This window comes from Balaenoptera musculus, chromosome 6 (genome assembly GCF_009873245.2).
Source record: "Balaenoptera musculus isolate JJ_BM4_2016_0621 chromosome 6, mBalMus1.pri.v3, whole genome shotgun sequence".
NCBI lineage: Eukaryota > Metazoa > Chordata > Mammalia > Artiodactyla > Balaenopteridae > Balaenoptera > Balaenoptera musculus.
In genome coordinates, this window is record NC_045790.1 from 19464368 (window position 1) to 19477540 (window position 13173).

Here is a 13173-nt window from a genome sequence, read left to right on the forward strand (position 1 = left end):
AGATCCCACATGACACAACTAAAGATCCCACGTGCCACAACTAAAGATCCCATGTGCCGCAACTAAAGAGCCTGCATGCCGCAACTAAAAGATCCTGCATGCCGCAACTAAGACTCAACGCAGCCAAATAAGTAAATAGATAAATATTTAAAAAAAATAAATAAAATGGATAACCAACAAGGAGGACCTACTCTATAGCACAGGGAGCTCTGCTCAATATTATGTAACAACCTAAATGGGAAAATAATTTGAAAAAGAATAGATACACGTGTATGTATAACTGAATCACTTTGCTGTACACCTGAAACTATCACAACATTGTTAATCAACTATACTCCAATATAAAATAAAAAGTTAAAAACTAAATGTGGGTAAGACTCCGCTCTCCTAATGCAGGGTGCCCGTGTTCGATCCCTGTTCAGGGAACTAGATCCCCTCATGCATCCTGCAACTAAGAGTCCGCATGCCTCAACTAAGATCTGGCGCAGCCAAAATAAATAAATAATAAATAAATATATAAATATTAAAAAAATATATATGTGGTTTTAAGGCACTGAGTTTGCGGTAGTTTGTTATAGCAGCCCCAGAAAATCGAACAACCTCCAATGTTGAAGAAAAGTGGTGAGAGTGGACAGAAGATGCTTTTTAAATGGAGTACATTGATTTTTAAATAATGCTCTTTACAATAACAATTGAAATCATGGTCGTTTCCTGAACACCTGCCATGAATCTGATCTGGAATAAGATGGATCTGGACCCATTTAACATTAATCCTGGTGATTGTTACTTGAGAAATGAAGGATGTTTTTAGGCAGGGGAGCCCAACCCCCTGGCCACGGACTGGTACCGGAACCGAGCTGCACAGCAGGATGTGAGCGGTGGGTGAGTGAGCCAAGCTTCATCTGTGTTTGCAGTCACTCCCCATTGTTTGCATTACCGCCTGAGCTCCGCTTCCTGTCAGCATTATGGTGAGTTGTATAATTATTTCATTATATATGACAATGTAATAATAATAGAAATATAGTGCACAATAAATGTAATGCACTTGAATCATCCTGAAACCATCCCCCCCCCCCGGTCCGTGGAAAAATTGTCTTCCACGAAACCAGTCCTTGGTGCCAGAAAGGTTTGGGGACCACTGTTTTAAGGGACACCTCCAGCTCAGGGTGGTAAGAAGTATGGCTGTCATTTTGCTTCTCCATTAAACTATTTTTTGTGTGACATTTACTTTAAGCATTTGGGATTCCATAACACACCGCCTGAAAATCAGGACTCCATGTTGACTCATTTTCTGGGAAAAGTTACGAGAAATTCATCTCACTTAAAAGAGTGTAGCAAGGCTGAGACATGTTGCTAAAGTCTCCCTAACACTCTGGAATCCAGATGGAATCAAATCCATCTTTCAAGCTGGCCTGTCTCAGGGGGACAGTCCCTGTTCAGTAGGACTTAACCTTGAATGGTTTTCTGAGATCCTGGGGAAAGAGGTTGGTCGAGGTTTAGGGCTGGTTTTCTTGGAGAGTCTGTCTGTGTTGTTCTTTCTCTCTCTGTCTCTCTGTCTCTGTGTTTCTGTGCGATGTCATGTTTGGCACTTAGGCATACAGGAGATGCTACCTGGCTCTTCCTCTGGGCCTGTTTCTGTCCTTTGTCACTGGGCTGCCCCTGCCGCCACCTACCAGTCTTTCTCTGCTTTCCTTTGCCTCGAATTTCTCACTGTAGTTATGTTTCACCTTGCAGCACAGAACTGTGTGTTTATTTGTAAGCTGCCATAAAGTATTTCCAGAGACAAATAAATAAGTGTATGTGTCTCAGCCTTTTACTCTCTATGCTTAAATGCCCCTGGGCCCCAGGCCGGCTGCAGACCTTCATAAGATATTCTGCCCATGGAGGAGTTGGTCACCAGGACGGTTGGGCTACAAATCACCCAGCACACGGTGCTGTGCTTTGTGCGTGGATGCCCTGATTCTGCCCTGGAAGCACATAGCTCACACCTGATACATGCTTTGTGGGGCAGACATGGCTTGTCTCCTGGGCCAGTCTGGCCTAGGCATGATGGAGGTGGGGACACCCAGGAGGCTCTTTCTTACTCCTGGCTCCTTGTGAGAGAGGAGACATCCATGTTACTGGGGCCACTAGGAGAGCATCTCCTTCCCTTGGATCTAGGTGGTAGGGTTTCTGAGAATTGGGGTCTGTCCTTGGATTGTGTTTCTGCACACTGGATGTTGGCCGGCAGCCTCCTCTCCCCTCCAGTCTGGGCTCTTCCGCATGTCCTGTCATTTCCCCCGTGCACCTGTTATGATCGTAATTCTATGGTCTTTCCTGTTCTCTTCTCCATGGTGGGTCCTTGCTTCAGTTCTTCACTGCCATATAGCAAATATCCCCAAGCCAAGTGCTATGGAGCAATAGCAATGCTTTGCTCACCACCCCTGTGGTCTGGGGCTCCTTGGCCGAGTGGGTGCGTCCTCTCAGGGTTCCTCAGGGGGTGGCGGTCACTGTGGCTTGGTCATCTCCGATTCCCCACTCCCACACCTGGAGGCTGATGCCGGCTTTCGGCTGGGACTTCTGCTGGGGCTGTTGGCCAGGACGTGTGGCCTCCCCTTGTGGTGTGGGCCTCCTCGGAGCACGGTGGCTGGGGCCTCAGGGACACCTATTATGACCTGACCTCAGAAGACACGTGGCATCTCTTCTACCATGTCCTGCTCCTCAGATGCAAGTCACATGTTTGAGCTGAGGGGAATGGGCTCCATCTTTTGTTGGAAGTCATGTCTAGAATTTTTGGACATGTTTTAAAACCACCACGAGGTCCTTTAGAGATTGTACGAGTTTACTGGGGCTGCTGTAACAAAGTACCATGGACTAGGCCGCTTAAACAACAAGAATCTATTCTCTCAGGTTCCAGAGGCCAGAGTCTGAAATCAGGGTGTTGGTGGGTCTGCTTCCTTCTAGGGGCTCAGCACGGAATCTCTTCCAGGCTCTGGTGCTCCCGGCAGGCCTTGGTGTTCCTTGGCTTGCGGCTGTATCACTCCAATCTCTCCTCTGTCTTTACGTGGGCTCTTCCTCTGTGCGGCTGTGTCCGAAGTTCCCTCTTCTTCCAAGGACACCAGTCATTGGATTTAGGGTCTTAACTTCAAGGTGGCAGGAAGTGTGATCTTCCTAGGTGACTAGAAGGAAAGTAGAACAGAAATGTCCTCCACACCCATCTGCAGCGGGGAGCCACACACCAACATGCAGAAAGGAACAGGTAAGAGACACAGGGATCCTCAGGACTTTTCTCCTCCTGGACACAGGTCCATTGGGCCAGGTGACCTCTTTTGATCCAGCACATGGGTCATCTTTCACAGCCTTGCAGTGAGCTGTGACATATGTCTAAGTTTGCACCCACAGGATACAGGAGCAGAAGTGACCTGTGAGCTTGGGCAGAGGGTGTGGCAATCCCAGGTGGACAGGGGTGCTGTGGGGTCCACACAAAGTATGCTCCTTGGACTAGTTTGTAACTGCTACACCCACGAGGAGAGAAGGAGCTAGTGCCAGAATGCAGAGCAACTGCATTGCCAAGTACATTGTTTAGTTCAGGTAATGCTTTCTTTGTAAACAGGACTTTCTCCATGAAGGAAGCATGGTGTTGATTCGTGTTTGGTGCAAGTTTCTTATGCAGTTTCAGAACAGCCACTTTGGGTACTACTGCTGCAGGGAATGGTGGAAAATGACCCAGGACTAACCTGGTCCCACTGGCCTGCTTGCCTCAGAACTCGTCTGAGAGAGAAATGAACTCCCCATCCCCAAGCCCCGTGGTGTTAGATCTGCTCATGACAGCACCGTGGCCCTTCCTCTCACTGACACATGTCTAACCAGCTTCTCACACTATTTGATGAATGAACGAATGATCACCCAGCTTCTCTCGCTTCTGATTATGCATTCAAACAAGAATTCTTCCAACTTAGAGTCTGGCAATACTCCAAGATAAGTAGGAGTGTGGGCTTTTTTTTTTTTTTTAAACATCAAAGTTGCTAAGAGACTAGATCCTGACTGTTCTCAACACACAAAAGAAGATGATAATTATGTGACAAGATGGGGGTGGTAACCAGTGATACTATAGTAATCATATTGCAACATACAAATGTATCATACCAATGCATTGTACACCTCAAATTTACACAGTGTTATATGTCAATTATACTTCAATTTAAAAAAAAAGAAGGGAGGTGGGCTCTGGGGTCAGAAGCCAGGGCTCAGTCCTGACTACTTGCTGGGGCCCTGGGCACATTACATAACACCATGAGCCTCAGTTTCCCCATTGATTGGTATGGTAATGATAGGAGTGCTACCTTACTGGACTGTTATCAATATTAAGTGAGAGTATGAATGTAAAATGGTCAGCACGGCACCTGATATGTAAGTGCCTAACTGACATTATTATTTCTATTATTGTTGCTGTGAATGACATAAAGAAAGGAAATATCATCACAGAAGGACCTTCTTGACTCAGGGAGAGTCTATTCCAGTTGGATTCAGGTGAACAACTCCAAACCTTTAGGAGGATGTGATGTGAACGCTATCAACGTTGCCACTTTACAGGAATTAGTCCAGTCGCACACATTCTGTGATGCCATTCACAGCGGACAAAATCCAAGGTCCAGGTGTTCCCCTACAGAGGAGGGGAGGCATGGGGACCCTGCCGCCAACCCACCCGCTCTGCCCACGGTTCGCAGGCGGAATGGAGGCTGTGCCCCTGGCCGGCCCCTCAGGGGCCAGAGGACCTCGCTGCTGGGGCAGGGGCTCGAATTAAGCACACACAGAGGCCGGAGCCTTGAATGTGAGGTTCACTCGTGGTGAGAACTGCCCACCTGTTTCTGGAGCGCTGCCCTGCTTTCACAAAAATGACCTGGAATGTGCAATTTTAAATTTATCTTTTCTGCCATTCCCAGACATCTAGGCTGTTCGGTCTCTGCATCCCAAGTCCTGCTTGGGTGGCAGTGTCACCACCTGGGAGGGTCCATGTGCTGGCTGGACTTGAGGCTTGGAGCCACCCGGTCTAAGCTGAAGACAGTGGTCGTGGAGGTCTCTGGGCAGGTTGTGGTGGGACCATTGTGTTCCCCCTGCCTTTATTTCTGTCCCTGCCTTGGTGAGTTCAAATATGTCTGTGGGCATCAGGGTATAAATTGTACTTCCCAACATGCTCCTAACAATTTGAGTGAATTCTACTGTTTGAAATTGTATGTGTGTATATTTAGACCAAAATCATGAGAAACGCTCTCCAAATATCAGACCCCTTGTGTTAAGGGGAGAATTTCTAAATAAGTCATACGATTGAGGGTGGAGGGAATCCTTGTTGGAAACTTCTGAGGTTTAAGAAATGATCAAGAAGGTGTTAGAGTGGTCTTTGTTTTTAACATCCATGAAGTCTGCAAAATGTCCCCCTGCCCTTGTTAGTTGAGCTGTGGGGTGATCATGCAGCCAGCCCCTGGCCTGGGGGAGAGGCGTGGGGATGGGGAGTGGACAGCTGGCTTTAGCCTCAGATTGTCCCCTGGATGTGACCTGAGCAGCTGCCACAGAAGCAGCCTGCCAGGGGTCACCATGTTACTTCTGCTTAGTTTGGCCCAATTATCAGCAATAAAAGTTCCATCAGAGCGTGCGCTTTGCGTGGGGTGAAGGGGGTGTTGAGGTGGTGACATCTGTGTCTGGGGGCCCGGGTGAGGTCAGCTCTGCTCCCCCTCTCACTGGGCACATTCTCTGCACAAGCCTCACGCCACAGACAGAAGCTGGGGTTCAGGCTGAGCTCCAGGCTGGTTGAGCCCATGTGAACTGAGGTCTGCCATCCTGACCCTGAGGGAGGGAAAGTCTCCATCCCTGCATGGTGTCCAGTGTGCAAAGAGCCCCTCCCAGGCTTCCCTGGTCCTGGTAGTGACTGGCTGCATGAGGGAGGGAAGTGGCCACAGGGACCCAGCACCAGGGGGTGGGCAGTGCATCACCCCGCAGAGTGGCAGGGCCCCTCAGCCACCTACTATCAGCTCAAGGGAAAGGCCCCTAAAATTCATTTACTCCTTGTTACTGTTTTTGGAGAACTCCTCCCCATCTGCCAGATCCCAGCTTCCATGAGGAGGGTGTCACCGCCTGGAGCAGCATCAGAATCCCCTGGAGGGTTTGCTGTAACAGATCGCCCATCCCACGTCCAGAGTTTCCGATTCAGGAGGTCCAGGTGGGGTCGAGAATTTGCATTTCTAGCAAGTTCCCAGGTGATGGGGACGTCCGGGGACAAACCCCTCGCAGTGTCAGGGCTGGGAGACACTGGGGACCTGTACCCCCATGCTGTGCCTCATGGAACCCTGGTTGTATGATCCACAACAAAGGGTTTGCGGTCAAGTAAGTCTGGCATTGTGGCAGGCCCTCACCTCCCTCTCGGAGATTCCAGATACCCTGTGATAGAATAACAGCTTTGATAAATCCTGCAGGGCAGCACCAGGTTTCCTTTAACCCCACAATTCCCAAACCTATTTAAAAATGGAGCATGTCTCTTGCCACCAACCCTTCTAGCCGGGGAGGGTTCCATCAGGCATTAGTTTGAGAAGCTGATCCAGAGATTTATCTTTCTCCTGGGCAGGGCAGAACCCCTCCCCCACCCCCGTTCACATGTCCCCTCCTTGACCTGCCAGGTTGAATCCAACTTTGTGAGTTTGTGTTTGCGGGAGCAGTGTGGCCTGTCCCTCACCTGACACCTGTGCCTCTTCCAGCCTCTTCCTCACCCCCTTCCATGCCTGCCTCCTTGGCTTTGGGGAGCTCCTGTCAGGGGTTGCAAGAAGAGGGAGGTGGTGATGATCAGCAGGGCTGGGGGTGCTGGGCGTGGACTTCCTGCAGTCAGAGCCCGTGTCCTGCCCAACCAGAGCCCCAGCTCACTGCCTTGAGCGTAGTACGTGCTCAACTAATGATTATGGCCCAGGTGGGCAGGACTGCCTGCCTGCTCCTGTCCTCTGGGCTAAAGCAGAGCTGGCCTCTGGGGAAGACCAGTGAGGATTGTTCTGGGACACATGGATCTTCCTTAGGAAATGCTTTCTGACCCTGCGGAGTTCAGCCCGTGGAAACTCTGTCAGCAGTGGGACTCAGGGGCCCATGCTCCCCCGCCCTGGAAACAGGGAGGGCCTCCGGGCTCGGAACTGACCAGTGCCCTGGACCATACTGGCTTCTGAGCGCTGGGGAGGGCAGTGGCCATGTGGTGGACAGTCGAACTTTCTCAGAGGCTTGCTCTCAGCCGGCTGCTGGACAGGGCCTTCTCTGCACCCAACCCCAGGGTTTCTGGGTTATTGGGGGTCGCAAATGGGGCTGCACTTCAGAAGCCAACAGTGTCCTGCAGACTGCTTGGCAGAGCACTGAGTGCAGGTGGCCTGGCCTCCTGGTGGGCTGATGTGCTTTGTGTTGCGAGCATTAGCTCTGTCTCTCTGTCTCTGTCTCTGTCTCTGTCTCTGTCTCTCTCTCTCTCTCACACACACAGAGTCATGTTGGGCACACATGGTCATGCAGGCTGGTGTTGTGCCCTGGAAGGCATGTGTGTGTGTGGGTGCCCGAGGGTGAGCAAGACGCTAGATTTTCCCTTCCAACCAGGACTTGGGCTGGATGGCTTTGCAGGAGGAGATGCCTAGGTGTGGGATGTGATCCAGGGACATGTGAAGGTCAAAGGCCAAGCACATCATCGCCATGATGGAGGCGTTACCATCAGGGAAGGAGAGAGGCCAGGAAACCCCCTCCCCCTGGGGCAGAGTGTCCTGACTTGGCCTGTGCCAGGCCTCACTGAGAGGTGTGGGAGGGGAGAGGTGGGGACAGCAGGAGCAGAGGTGACCTGAAAATGTGCTGAGAGTTGGAGAACAGCAGAGGCTGCTGGAGCTGAGTGGGGAGGGGATGGTGGAGGAGCGGGGGCTGAAGCCTGGGCCCCGCGCCAGCGTTTGGGCTTTAGCCACCTGATACGATAGCATTGCCGGCCTCTTCCTCATTTGTCCTCGCTTCCTGGGCCAGCATGAATGTTCCTCCCACTGGGGCTGAGTCTCCAGGTGGGACTGTTGGAAAAGAGGGCTCAGTCCCTACGGGGTTTCAGGACAAAGGGAGCAGCTGGGCGGGGCAGCCCCATTCAGTCCCTCGGGGTTGCATCACCTGTTGTGGAGGGTGAAAGCATCCTAAGGGATAGAGCGGCTCCCAGTCCTCTTGTCCAGAAACTATGCCCGTCCTGCTGTGGACTTCTCTGGCAAAATGGAAGTACACCACCCAGGCTCCCTTCTGGGTTATTAAAAAATTAATATTAAAGTTTAATTGGAGTCCAGGGAAACTAGGAAATATTTCCTGCCTATCCAAAATACCAAGGGAGGGATGTGAATGTATAAGATTCCTAACGACTGTCCTCAGGCCAAGGAGCCTGGATTTGCTGCTGAGTCAGCAGAGCTTCCTCATCTGCACTAGTTACTGTGCCGTCTAAACTGCTGAATGACCCCCCACGTCTCCCTGCAGAGCACTCATGAATTGCAAAGGGTAAAATGGTGACTTTATGTTGGAGAAACATGGAAGACTCCACCTTGATCAAACGACCACCAATATGAGACCATGAATAAGAACAGACCGATGAAAGCACGTAACGATACCTGTCCGGAGGAGGACAAGACATTGCCACCTGCATCCCCTGAATCGAATCATGAGGGAACAGCAGACAAACCCAAGTCCCGGGACAGTCTGCAGCATCAGGGGCTGAGCTCTTAAGACCTTGATGTCAAATAAGATCCATGTCACGAAACAGACTAAGGAGCGATTTCGGATTAAAGGAGGCTGAAGAGACATGACAAGGGACGGTGCTGTGATCCTGGGCTTCCTTTGCTGTAAAGGACATCACTGGGACAATCAACAAAATTGCACTGTGGTCTGTATACTAGACGGTAGCTTCAACTCTACCAACGTTAGTTTTCTGATTTTGATTGTTTTGCTATGGTTTATGGAATTAGGAGAATATCCTTGTTTGTAGGAAATATTGACATATACAGTGGTGAAGAGGCAGCGTGCCTGAGGCTTACCCTCAAGTGGTTCAGAAAAATATGTATATTTGAGGAAGAGAGAAAAGGATGAAACAAATATAGTGACATGGGGGAACTGGGTGAAGGATACACAGGAATGCTTTGTTGTGCTATGCTTGCACTTGTCCTGTGTCTGAAGTTTTGTCAAAATTTAAAAAGTTTAAAAAGATCTCCAAAACACAGTGACCGAACACAGCTTATGTCTCTCTCCACAATGGCAGTCTGGGTCTACATGGTCAGGTGGGGACCCAGGACTGTCCCAATGCTGCCCTCTCCCCTCTTGCACCACAGCCCCAGGGAGGAAAAAACTGACGTTGATAGAAAGCAATTCCTGTTTGAGCAAGTGACATGCAAGTTCATACTCCGTTGGCCAGAGCAGGGTCTGGTGACCAAGGGAGATCGGGAATGCAACGTCCACCCGGGAGACCCCCTGCAAAGGAGAAACGTTATTCCGTGGAATAAGGGGGAGTGGACTTGGGAGGGGGGACTAGCAACTCGCCACCTTCCCCTTTCTCCAATTCAGAGGTCATTTGGCAAATGGCCATGGCCTTGATGAGTCTCGAGGCTGTGCATCCAGTTCAGATGTCCCACGTCCACCACTGCTCCACTGTGGCCTCTGCTGGGTGCCTCAAATATCCCAAACCCATTACAGTCCAGAATGGCTCCTTGATTTTAGCTGCCCTTCCTGTCCTCAGCCTGTGCTGCTCTGTCCACCTTGCAGTGCCCTCCTGGTGTTCCTGCCACCTGGAAGGCAGGTAAGTCCCCTCTCCCACCCCGTCTCTTGGCCTGGTTCACGTCCATCACTCTTGGCCAGTGTCTCCAGCAGCGCATCGCACACCTGCATGCCACAGGCATCACCCTGATCTTACTAAGATGAGGATTCTCCAGTTTGGAGGGCTGGGCACAGCCTGAGGCTCTGCACTGCTGACAAGCTCCTGGGGAAAGCTGATGCTGCAGGTCTGGGTTGGAGCTGAGTCCTTTGGAGATGAAGGAGCTGGCACTGCTATTACTGCCAAAAGTATGATCACAGATGGAGGCGGATGAGTCAGGAGTGCACCAGTCCGTGGAGCTACCCTTTTCTGAGGTGGACGTCTTGTGGGGTTCTGTCCGTGCTCCAAATTGGCACTGTTTTGGAGAAAGGTACCTTGTAGGTCCCTTCAAGTTTAAATTTGCCTGTGAGTTGGTAAGAAAAAAAATTAGTCCATATATATCACTTCGTGTGGCTGATGAGGGGAGTTCAGAACACCAAAGGACCTGGGGAGATTCAGAGCATTTTTAATTTGAATGGAAAACAGGTATATGAGCCACTGGGCTTCCCCCCCTGCATGGCTAAGTGCTATATGGGCTGTGTCTCAGAGTAGCTGTCTAGCGGTGATCCCAGGTTCTACCCACAGTGCAGTGGCATAAACAGGAGGTTTGCATGAGGTCTGTCAGCGGGCAGTCAGAATCCCAGCTCTGTGACTAGCTGTCTGATCTTGGGCATGCCATTAGTCTCCCTGAAACTCAGTTTTACCATCTGTAAGGTGGGCAGGAGTATTACAGCTGACACAATGTTCCCAGTGGTTGGCTCTGATTTCCCCTTTGCTGGTGTGTCTCTGTGTGTTCCCCCCCTGCATCTCTACCGGTAGCAAAGCCTACAGGAGCATCCTCTAGACCTGCCTGACTTCTCAGAGGCTGCACATTGATGGGGCCGCTGCTTCTGCAAATTAACAGAAGTGTGTGACCAGAGTCTGCAGGCTCCCTAGAAACACAAAGGCTTTAGATCAAGGTGTAAAGAGGCTACTTTTCAGGGCATCCAGCTATATTCTCCTTGACCACAAGATGGCACCCTGCAATCACGAAATCCACCACAGGCACCATCAGACAGGGGCGCCTAAGGCGAGCCAAATATTTTCTTGAAATCTTCTTTTCATTAGATGATATCCTTATCCTTCGTGGACCAAATGGTTTTCCCCAAAGGCTCTAGAAAAGGTTTTACAGAGAATTTTGTCTCACCCCTCTTGGTGACGGGCAGGAGCTCCATAGCCAGCCCCTCTGGGGTCGTAGCCCATCTTTGTCACTTCCTGGCTTAACCTCACTGCCTTCTTCATCCGACAATAGTGACAAAAGTACCTCCCTAAGAGGGTCACAGTGAGTTTTAAATGATGTTTTCAAAGTGCTTGGAATAGTGCCTGTCACATAGCAAGTCCTATAAAAGTTAGGTAAATAAAACCTTAATATCAATAGTACTACTAAGAACACACTCAAGAGTTGCCCCACTCTTTTCAAATAAATGACATTCAACACTGAATAATCGAACTGTACCTACAGAGTTCAAAATAGGTTGAGGATACTTAAATATTTTGAACTTCTGGAATTCCTGATATATTATGTGAACAATGGAAATAATTTTCCTAATTTATTGCTGTAATTCCTTTCTGGAAAGCAGACTTTTTTGCCAAAGAAGGAGTGAAAGAACTTTATCCATTGCTACTTGCTAAGATGCACACCTTGGTGAACAGCCTGTCTGCAGAAAGGCACCTGCCCAGGTATTTGCCTGCTGGGCCCTCCTGCGTGCCTCCGGTGTGTGGCCTAAAACTCCATCCCAGTCATTCCAGAGTTAACCTCTGAGTGCAGTATCACCATTTTCACTCAGCTGGGAAGAGACCTGCGTCAAATGGCAAGATAAGTAGCTCAGGAGTCAAAGGTCTTGCTCCTGCCTCTCCCTCCCTAGAAGCACAGCCCCGCAGACGGCTGGCTTCTTGATCTGTTACCATATGGTCAAAAATCGTTCGGAATGATGCCCGAAGCAGGAGTCGGGTTGATGAGGTTATTATCCATGAGGAGTTTGAATTTGTATTATATAAAACTGAACTGCAGAATGTCTAATTGCAGAAAAGCATCATGAAGAAAAAAAAATCATCTATAATATCACTACTTTGAGATATAACCACCATTTCTATTTTGATTTCTTTGTACAACGATAGTCACGTGCACTAAATGTTTCTGCACAATCAGAAGCACACAAATCTGAATCTTGCTTTTCCCAGTTCCATCTGAGGCTTTATCATGCCATGAAATACTCTTCAAAACATTTATGTATGGTCTTGTAATGTTTCCTCTACGCCTACACCGTGAATTAACACTCAGCCTCTATTGTGGCTCCTGAGTTGCACCATTAAAAGAAATACTGCAATAAACATTTCCTTGTAATAAACACTTTCTAAAAAAATTATTTATTTATTTACTTATTTATTTATCTATTTTGGTTGCATCGGGTCTTAGTTGCAGGCACACGGGATCTTCATTGAGGCATGTGGGATCTTTTCATTGTGGCACATGGGCTCTTCGTTGTGGCACTTGGGTTTCTCTCTAGTTGTGGTGTGCGGGTTTTCTCTTCTCTGGTTGTGGCGCGTGGGCTCCGGAGCGTGTGGACTCTGTAGTTTGCCACCCGTGGGCTCTCTAGTTCAGGCGTGCAAGCTCAGTAGTTGTGGCACAAGGGGCTAGTTGCCCCTTGGCATGTGGGATCTTAGTTCTCTGACCAGGGATCCAACCCGCGTCCCTTGCATCGGAAGGCGGATTCTTTACCACTGGACCACCAGGGAAGTCCCTAATACACACTTTTGAATGCAGTTCTTTAGGAGAACTTAAGAAAAGTAGATGTAATGAGTTGACAAGCAGGAACATTTTAAACCATTCACTAACTTTTTGCTTAAGGTCAAAGTAAAGTAAAGTAAGCAGCAAAAACTGGCTTCGAGCTCTGTTCTGCTAACTGCAGCCTCCAACATCTTACTGCCCTTTCTGGGTATTTAGGCACTTTAAGTTGTCTTTCAGAACATAAAGGAGGGCTTTCAGTTAGGAAGTTCGGTGGCTCTAGTAATCTATAATATGCTATGTGTTAATGTTTTCAGAAAGGTGACCACAGCATTCCAGCTAGCTGTATATCGGTGAAAGTTTACCCCAAACTCAAATGCCTACCAGAGCCAGGCAGGGACTAAATGTGTCAGCAGGCCTAATGTGATATTTGGGGGATGTCTAGAGTGATATGGAAAGTGCATGTCATCCACTCCCACCTACACAAACAAACAAGTCAGACCTGAATTTGTGAGTCGTTTTACAACACTGCCCACCAAACAAAACCCAAATGTGAGCCAAA

The 13173-nt window shown here is 49.2% G+C and overlaps 1 long non-coding RNA gene across 1 annotated transcript; it reads left to right on the plus strand.

Annotated features, from left to right (window-relative positions):
• The first annotated feature begins 1060 nt into the window (after positions 1 to 1060).
• Positions 1061 to 12761, plus strand: LOC118896667. Its single transcript, XR_005020238.1, has 3 exons — positions 1061 to 1140; positions 2899 to 2904; positions 12752 to 12761. It is a non-coding gene; the product is annotated as an uncharacterized LOC118896667 (long non-coding RNA).
• The last annotated feature ends 412 nt before the right edge of the window (positions 12762 to 13173 follow it).